Source organism: Lipotes vexillifer, unplaced genomic scaffold (genome assembly GCF_000442215.2).
Source record: "Lipotes vexillifer unplaced genomic scaffold, Lipotes_vexillifer_v1.1 scaffold1569, whole genome shotgun sequence".
NCBI lineage: Eukaryota > Metazoa > Chordata > Mammalia > Artiodactyla > Lipotidae > Lipotes > Lipotes vexillifer.
Genome location: NW_006789285.1, coordinates 46,599 through 56,681, shown reverse-complemented (window position 1 = coordinate 56,681; position 10,083 = coordinate 46,599). Strand labels below are relative to the sequence as shown.

Sequence of the window (10,083 nt, the reverse complement as noted above, 5' to 3'; positions counted from 1 at the left end):
GTAAAATAAAGTACATGGTTTATGATTCCATTTATATAATATCCTAGAAAATGCAAACTAATTTATAGGGATAGAAAGATCAATGATTGCCTAGGGACCATATGAAGGGAGAGATGGATTGCCAAGGGGCACATGAAAACTTTTGGAGGTGATGGAAATTTTTTTCTTGATTGTAGTGAGGGTTCACAGGTGTATACTTATGTCAAAACTGATTAAATTATAAACTTTAAATATATGAAGATTTACCTCACTTATACCTTAATATAGTTAAAAAATAAAAAAAATACGGATGCACATTCTCTATAGTTCTATACCAAGCAAAAGCAAACTTTGTTTCTCCCTTAAAAAAACAAAATAGAACTTGACTCTAAAACACTAATTTGACTTTACTCCCCTAAAAAATACATGTGTGTGTATTCCTCCCTAATATAAATATACATATTTAATGTTTATTATGTACATTAAATAGTAAGCTTCATGGGAGATAAGAACCATAACATTTGTATCTCTGTCTTCCATTGGCCTTGTGCAGTGACAGTTATGGGCTTTTAATGTCTTTTTATGAAAACATCTTTTATTAGACTAAAAAAAGTTGGGACAGATTATCCCACCTTTTCTGTTTAAGCTCTACTGAAGAGTGTTGAAAAGACCAAAAATGCATAAAGCACACATTAAGATGAAGAAAGAATGGAGAATTATCCAGAAGCATATCAATAAAACAAAAATATATCTCTGCTAAGAAGACCATCAGTGTACTCTCAGGACGTAAATGTATAAAAGCCTTTCAACTGAAACATCACACACACACACACACACACACACACACACACACACACACATCACTTTTATCTTTGCAATAAATGAAAAGGAGAATCATAAATTGGAGACCCCTCACACTGTATTTAAAAGCAACCTACAATTAACTTTAAAACAGTTACTTTATCCAGACTAACTGATGGGTAAAAGCTTTGAAAAAACTCAGCTGTTCCAGTCAGTGCTTTCATGCATTTAAGTAATGGGTCATGCTTAGAGAAGCTCTATTTTCCACCCTACACCAAGAAAAGCTGTGTTAGGCTGCGACTTTAAACCCTACCCCCAGCACGTTCGTTAAGTTTGAATTCCAGTTGACCATCTCTCAGTCACTTGAAATTTTCCCCTAAAATTTTTTTTTTGCTATCCTTTGGCTGATGGTCTCCAAATACAAACTCCTGAAGAAACCCTATAGCAGAAAATTTTCCTTCTAATGCTGACTCGGGAGAAATGTTCCTTGTTGTTTGTTGATTTTTTAACTCCTCTGGGTGGCAGTGGAGAGGCTGAAGCTACTGAATTTGTCTCAGAACAGAGGGTATTTGTATACAGTTTTATGTTATACAGTACATCAGACACTTCAAATTCCAAAGTGTTGTTATAATTGTTAAATAATACATCACTGAAATTTGTCTTAATGTAGAACATTCCAGTCCTCCACAAACATTTATGAGCTCCATTTTTCTTCTGCTTATTAAACAACAATCTTCCTGGCACATACACAGTACTGTGCATCCTAGCCAAATAAATCACTGTCAGATGAAGTTAGTTAATATTAATGCATATTTCATGCAAGGTTGCAAACAAGTTTAATACCCACCTTCTATAAATAAGATCATTTGATGTTAGCATGTGAAACTTCAGTCATCTTGACGTTTTGAGTCTCAATTAATTTAAACATAGATTTGTTAAGGTAGCGTGCATTTTGATTGCTGTTAGATCTAGTGATGTGATACCCAGAGGCGATTTTGCATCCGTGGAAAGGATTACCAATAGTTTTGCCTTGCCAACAGTTACCACTCTGAAATAGCGTGAAATACTGCAGTTCACTCTGTGTGAACACAATCGTTATAACTGAGCTGCCTTGTAAAGAACTGTGATCTTTGAACTTTGAGAGTTGCTTAGGGGCCTCAGAAATGAAAGAGCAGTTAAGTGGGAAAGTTTTAAAATCGGCATTGCAAAATAATTTTCCTAAAAAGAGAGGAGGAACACCCTTTCCATTCAATTCTCATTCTTCTGAGACTCAAGAATGAGATTATAAAATTAAAAACTAAATTTTTGTATCAAACTGTAAGCATCTAGTTTGGAGTTAGTAACAGAACTCTCTCACTGATATTTTTAAATTTTTTTGGCTCCCCTCAGTTAGGTAGAAAGTATGAGAAAAAGCAAGTAATACGGTCAGTGCTTGTGGATTTGCCACCAAGCACTTCTGTGAAACCAAACAGAGAACATTTGCCTCTCCAGTGAGTCCTCCTAAGAATCCGCATTATCTCCCCAAAACACACCCTTATGTTCTGTGGAGTCCCAAGTTCAGTGCTGAAATTCAGCTGAATTACCAGAGGAGGTTCTGATCTGCCAGTGGGAAAATACTATTTGTCTTAGAACACTCATAGACCACAAGCATGGCAGGAATTTGTCAGTTAAATTGGTCTCATTTATTCACTTTTTAAAAAGCTGTATTTATTCCATCAAGCAGTTTGGAACTATTTTATCCTACTCTTCACTCTACCCTCCTTCATATTCCTCATTTTTCTATGTATTTATTTTATTTAAACCCCACTGTTTTTTTCTTTGAAATCATTTTCATGATGAACTATGGAACAAAGGATGTGAGAGGTGGAAGGGGCTTTAAAGATCATCTAACCCAATGTTCTCATTTCACAGTTGAAGAAATGAGGGTTCAAGACGTGAAGCTACTCATCTAGTATTGCTAGAGGGTTGCAGAGCCCAGGACTATCTCTCTGATTCCCCAACTTGTAGTTAATGCTCTTTCTGTCTTTCCTTACTTGCTCTCAAGACACATGATCTCTCCTTTTTTGGGGGTGGGGTATTTGAGCTAAGTTTTTATATTGGCAGTCTTAATGTGGTATAATGGAAAGACATCAGTAATTCTGCTTGAAGCAACATTTCTTCACTGCTGGCCAGTATGCAGGGAATTTCCACCATTAGATCATCAAAAAAAGAATGTCTACTGTTTCTTATGAATGGACGTTGGTTCCAACACAAAGATTTGCCCTATTGAAAACTCCTACAGTGATTTTGGCAAAATGGATATTCTATCCCTTGATCCTTACCCTTTGACATTCATTAATCCCAACTCATCTCATCAGATACAAAGAAAATTGCAGTCACTCTTTCTTAGGACACTGGTCACCAATCTCGAAGAATGTACAAGGGAATTTCTGATATTATACTTCCTAAGTGTTTAGATTGCACAATTGTTCTAAACAAAGAGATACTGTATTAATGGTTCAGAAATAATTGGGAGGAAGGAAGGAAGGAAAGAAAGACGGAAAGAAAGATAAGAAGAATGAAAACACTGATGGGAAAAAAGGAAGAAAGTCTAAATACCATTAATTGTTACAGGCTTGAGTTTTTCCTAACCTGGGTATGGCCAAGATGACAAGTTCTATGGGCAGATAGATAGAGCCAGATAAGATTTGTCCAAACTAATAAAGGAGCTCAGAAATGAAACACATTTTCATTAGATTATTAAAGGAGACTCTCTTGAGTCCATAAGAATAAAGGGATTGGAATAAGGGTTCTTCTAAGATAATAATAGCCATATAGAGTGAATAGAGAACTCATGAGTTTTAACCACTGCTAGAAGTTGCCCTTATCTGGTCCATCAGTGTCTTCTGGTCGTAAATGGGCTTAGGATTCCTCATTCCTCCACCACTTCAGCATAGGTGGAATGGCAGGCATAGATTCCTTTTATTTATTTGTTTGTTTGTTTATTTATTTGTAATTGTAACAAATCAAATTTTTCCAATTTAGTGTCTTTAAAACTTTACCCTTATGTGTGTATAGATACAATGTTGTCACCCATGGTGAATAGAGTGATAGATTCTGGAATCACTGTATAAGAATAGAATAATAGGTTATGCTGATTTTGTTTTTTCTATGTTTATTATATGCATGTATATTTTAATTGAGATATAATTGACTTATACGGCACTGTATAAGTTTAAGGTGTATAACATAGTGATTTGACTTACATACATTATGAAAGAATTACCACAATAGGTTTAGTGAACATCCATCACCTCATACAGACACAATATTAAAGAAATAGGAAATATACCAGGATTGATGGTATCAGGGGTGTGGGAAAGGAGGAGGAGGGGGTCAGGATCTTCAGTTTTGCTCTTGATAACTGGATGAATGGTGATGACATTCACTGGACAGAGTACACTGAATAAAGAAGCACACAGGGAAGGACTCATTCAGATTTAGAGATGAAAAGTAGGACAGATGTGGGAGATTTGGCAAGTAGTTGCATATATGGGTCTGGAGCCCAAGTGAGAGGACTGGGTTGAAGAGAAGATTCAGTTTAGTGATGCAACTGAAGCCATGAGAACAGAAGCTACTCCCTATGGAGAGTGTTAGGTTGAGAATTAATGAGGATTGAAGGCTGAAATCTTGAGAATACCTACATTAATGGGATCCTCAGAGAAGAAAGCACATTTGATTTCTATGGTGACAAATTTTTACCTGTTGAATCACAAAATAGTAACTATATTGTATATTCACACTGTTTGCTCCCCCATACTTTGATCATTTTAAAACTAATACATATTTCAATAAATACCAAATGACTCCATTCCTGTAAGTATATGCAGCAACGTCATCACAAACAACAAAATCAAAGCTCTAAGGGCTAGACAGAGTTCATCTGATTTGCCTTCCACCCCAGATTGGTGACATACATGTGTGGGCTGTTATCTTGTCAGCTTTCACAATGTCTCTGCAGTAGGTGTCAAAACAGCAATCAGGTAAGCTGATTATGGACCTCGACATACCTGACATTTTTCACCCAAGCACGTGGGTTTATTCTTCTTTCTTTCATTCTTCATTGGTGCTTCTGTATCTTCAAAAACTTAACAAAAATATTTCAAGGACATTTGGCATTTATAAGATGTTGATTGACCAACAGCAATAAAGTTAAAAGCAATGAGGATTCCTATGAGTTATGCTGTTTTTTAAGGAAGCATTAATGACTGATATAAACTGAGCTACTATTAAATCCATGTGGGCAGTTTAAATACTTTACAAGAAGGTAATGGAGAAGGGGGAAAAGACAGTGAAAGTAAATTAAAAGAGATAGGAGTAAGTAAAGGTGCACTGTGTCAACCATCAAGTATTATTTGGTTATACCTTGAGAGTTAAAACACATTTTATTTTTCTCATATTTTAAATATTTTTATATGTTATGTTTGCTCTATAGATTTAATGCAGTGTTAGAAGGCTGGTCTCTGCTATTGCCATGGAGGTGTGCTAGTGAAATAGGATATTATCTTAAGATTAAAAAGACATTTTCTTTTTTTATTTTACATCCACAATCAGGGAGGAATACACTTGTAGCCCCTTACTGCCACATACTGAGGATCACTGCCATGCACAGAACTGTAGCCATTCACATCAGTTTGGAGGATCCCAGGGCCACTAGAGCAAAGTGCATTCTCTCAAATTGGAAGCAGAAGTAAAGAGTTCCACTGAGTAAATTCATGTTCCATATTTAATCTAAAAAACAAGATGCAGGGCTTCCCTGGTGGCGCAGTGGTTGAGAGTCTGCCTGCCGATGCAGGGGACAGGGTTTCGTGCCCTGGACCGGGAAGATCCCACATGCCGCGGAGTGGCTAGACACGTGAGCCATGGCCACTGAGCCTGCGCTTCCGGAGCCTGTGCTCCCGCAACGGGAGAGGCCCAGCGGGAGGGGCGGCAGCGGTGGGAGGCCCGGGGATCGCAAAAAAAAAAAAAAAAAAAAAAAAAAAAGATGCAAACTGATTCTGGATCCAAGGGGGAAAAGATCATAGTCACGTCACAAAATGTCTGTGACTGGGCTTCCCTGGTGGTGCAGTGGTTGAGAGTCTGCCTGCCGATGCAGAGGACGCGGGTTCGTGCCGCGGAGCGGCTGAGCCCGTGAGCCATGGCTGCTGATCCTGCACGTCCGGAGGCTGTGCTCCGCAATGGGAGAGGCCACAACAGTGAGAGGCCAAAAAAAAGAAAATGTCTGTGCCTGGACAGCTCTTCCCAATCTTTGGTCGTAGCATAGCCGGTTTGATGTTATCCAGACCATTTCCCCTGTCCACAACTTTGTCTATGCTGTGACAGCTGTGCCTGTGTACCTCGAGCAAAGAGCAAAGGACTGAAAGATAAGAAAGAGAAACACTTGCTCACGAATGTCCTGTTTTAAAGCTTGGGGGCCAGGACACAATTGTACTGCGCCTGTCATGGGGCCATGTGGACAATGGCACCCAGAAAAATGCTCTGTATTTCTAATGACATAGCCAGTGTGACACTTCTGAGCATCATATATACATTTTTTTAAGTTGGAATAAGTTTTCCTGTTATATCTCAGGATAAGCTTTTATCTTAAAAGAAATTTTATTTTATTTCCAGAGCATTTATAATTACCAAATAATTGTTTTAAAGATTGTTTAGTAGTTTCCTCAGTGTACAGTAGGTCATTATTTACATTTTTTAAACAGATTGAAAAATGTATATTATCTTGAGATAAAAACTTTCTGTATAAGTAAATAAATCTTATCTAAAATGGTTTAATTGTGTATACTTCATTTCCATATTGTGGAAGAGAAATTTTAGCTCTAAATAAGTAGTGGTAGTATCTTTAACTCTGACTTTAAGGTACTTTCTCAGGGTATTTTGTCACTTTTGGAAATTGAGTGGATTTTGTTTTTTGTTTTTTTGCAGTTACATTGTTACAGTTTCTTTGGCAAAGGCCAACTTATTCCACTCATCTTTGCCCAGAGCATCTTGATGTGGCAGCAGCTGTTCTGCTTAGAAGCTGGCGTGATTAGTGTTCTGGGTCCAACCCAACTTTGTTTTAGGGAGGTACAATTTCGCCTATTAAAAAAAAGTTTTTTACATTTGATATGTTGTCCGTGTAAAGGGAAGATCCTCATCCACTCTTCTGTGGAATTCTGGGAGAATGAGGCATATTTAACATTATTTTCCAAATCTCCTATGTGAACAAGTATATCAATGAAATAGACATCTTTCATCACCACAGTTTGAGTTATTTGTCCATTATTTTCTATTTCTGTTCCATTTTGCACAGTACTATTTGAAGTCGTTTATAGGTGAGATGTTTGTAAGATACAGAACCTGTTCACCAAATCAGCTAAGAGGAAAACCACTTTAGGGATTTCTGTATGTAGACTTGATTTTTATTTTAAAAATGGCAATCACTGTATAGTGACAATGCATCCTTTCAGAACCCATCCTAACAAAGCTGTACTTGACTGTTACTGCACATGCAGATTGCTTTAGTGATGAATATGCTTTTTATAAACTCAGTATGCACATGGTAGCAAATAGCATCTCAAATTTAGGGAAATTATAAATTTATCTTTATGTCTTCAATGGAAAATAGAGAGGGACAAACATTTTCATCATTTAATAAAAGAAAAAATTGAAACATAAGTGTGCATAATCCATGCAAAATCATATCAGTAAGCCTGGTCTTCTTGATTCTACCTTTGTGCTTCCTTTCTGGACATGGCAAGTATTAACCAACTTCTGATCTGTCATGGTGCCCCATGGATGAACAACTGAATGACCCTCTTCTCCTATCCTTTTCACTTTAATATCTTTTTTTTTTAAAGTGAATATACAATTTATTTAACATTCAAACTTCATTAAGACATGTGCAATATGGCAATTTTACTGGGGTAAACGTTTAACCCTATCTAAGATGCTTGCTTGCTGGGGCTTAGCAACAGGGTCCAGTTCACACTTAGCACTAATTAAATACTTTATTGAATAAATATAATACCAAACAAAATGCATTCAAATGCTTTCTAAAAAAATCAATTTTAAAGGCCTTTCTGCAGGCTTCCCTGGTGGCGCAGTGGTTGAGAGTCCGCCTGCCGATGCAGGGGACACAGGTTAGTACCCCGGTCTGGGAAGATCCCACATGCCGTGGAGCGGCTAGGCCGGTGAGCCATGGCCGCTGAGCCTGCGCGTCCGGAGGCTGTGCTCCACAACGGGAGAGGCCACAACAGTGAGAGGCCCTCATACCGCCAAAAAAAAAAAGGCCTTTCTATTCAGGCTAATGACAAACACAATAAAGGCAGATATGCTAGTTTAACATAATTGGCTGATTTTATACAGCACATGTCTTTTAGTCCACAAGTATATTATTAAATGATAGAGAACATCTAATACAACCATTTATACAGAACTAGGAAATAAATTTCTAAGAAAGAAAGATTTTACAGACCCCATGTTTTATACCCACCCCAACAGTCTAACTCTAAAGAAGATAAAGCCAACGACTTTCCTCACAAGAGCTCACATCTAATGTTGCTTTGCTATCAAAATCTGTATTTCTGATCCACTACGAGCATTGAGGCAAGATTCAAATATTCCCAAAGAAAGAAGCACAATGCACGTTGTGATCACCTATCAGCAACAGCAAGCACTGCATTCAAAACTATCTCATCCCAGGAATTAAATAAGGTCAGCCATGTTCATTGGCATTTCCTCCACTGTAGTATTGTAGAAAGTCTCAGTGTCATGAAGGATCCTCTTGTCTTCTTCAGTAACAAAGTTTATAGCCACACCTTTCCTCCCAAATCGACCCCCTCTGCCAATTTCACTCTTTATTCAGACAGTGTGCTGTTTCGCTTATGATTCCACATCCTAAATTATGTCAACGCCGTTTCTGAGTGTCATCTCATCATCAACTGCTGCTATCGACCCCAACAAGTCGGTAGTGATCAGAACACAGCTTGACCCTGGTCAGAATTCCATCATGATAACATCTCTTTCCTTCTGGTCCATGTCACCACGCAGAGCAGAAACTGAAATCCCTGGCATGCATTTTCTCAGTGAGCCAGTCCACCTTATGCCTTGTGTTGAGAAAAATAACAGCCTGTGTAATCGTCAGTGTCTCGTACAAGTCACAAAGTATATCCAACTTCCATTCCTCTCTTTCAACATTAATATAATACTGTTTAATTTCTTCAAGGGTCAATTCTTCCTTTTTCACCAGAATTCGAATGGGATCTCTCATGAATTTTTTGGTCACTTCCAACACATCTGTTGGCATTGTGGCAGAAAGCAACACCACCTGAATACTTGTATTTAATTTTTGGAAAATCTCATAGATTTGATCCTTAAACCCTCGGCTCAGCATTTCATCTGCTTCATCCAAAACAAACATTTTGATCCGTTTTGGAGAAAGGTATCTTCTGTTTAACATATCAAACACTCTCCCTGGTGTACCAACAACAATATGTGGTGCTTCAGCCTGAAGATTTTGCATTTCATTTCGAACGTTGGTTCCACCAATGCAGGCATGACAAGTTGCTCCCATATAGTCTCCAAGTGCCAGAATTACCTTTTGGATCTGTTGAGTCAGTTCTCTGGTGGGGGCCGATACTAGTGCTTGGGTCTCCTTGAACTCAATCTCCAACTGTTGCAGGATGGAAATAGCAAATGTGGCTGTCTTGCCAGTACCTGACAGAGCTTGAGCAATCACATCATACACTTTAATACATGGGATAATAGCTCTCTACTGAATAGCTGATGGCTTCTCAAAACCATAAGCATAGATGCCTCAAAGAAGAGACTCCTTTAAATTCATATCATCAAAGGTATCAACAATCTCATTCCCGTTGCTCTCGATGACACCATCGAGCTCCGTTCCCTCTGGGCTGCCGTGTTCTCTGTTATAATCCACAGAGCTACCAGACATGATCCAATGAACCACTCAGTGCCCGACTGGAAAGCTAATACCTTTTTACTTCTATGTTAATATTCTGTCTATATGCTCCAGATTATAATTATATTTTAAAAGCGATTTTGCCTAAATTGGGCAGCTAATCTATAAAGAACAATATATAAGATGTCTATAAGCTATTTTGCTGTTTATACCAGTGGGTACAAAAATCTAATTGCAAGGAAAGTTGCAATTAAACGTCACTCAAATATGAAGCATTGTGGGGCAAATATATTATGCATTGTACATCAATCTGTACATATGCACCCAAACCAAATCCTTGCTCCGCATCAGACATTTAATCATAT

The 10,083-nt window shown here is 37.9% G+C and overlaps 1 pseudogene; it reads right to left on the bottom strand.

Moving 5' to 3' along the window:
* Positions 1-8,502: 8,502 nt before the first annotated feature.
* On the bottom strand, positions 8,503-9,751 carry LOC103080151 (eukaryotic initiation factor 4A-II-like; annotated as a pseudogene).
* Positions 9,752-10,083: the final 332 nt, after the last annotated feature.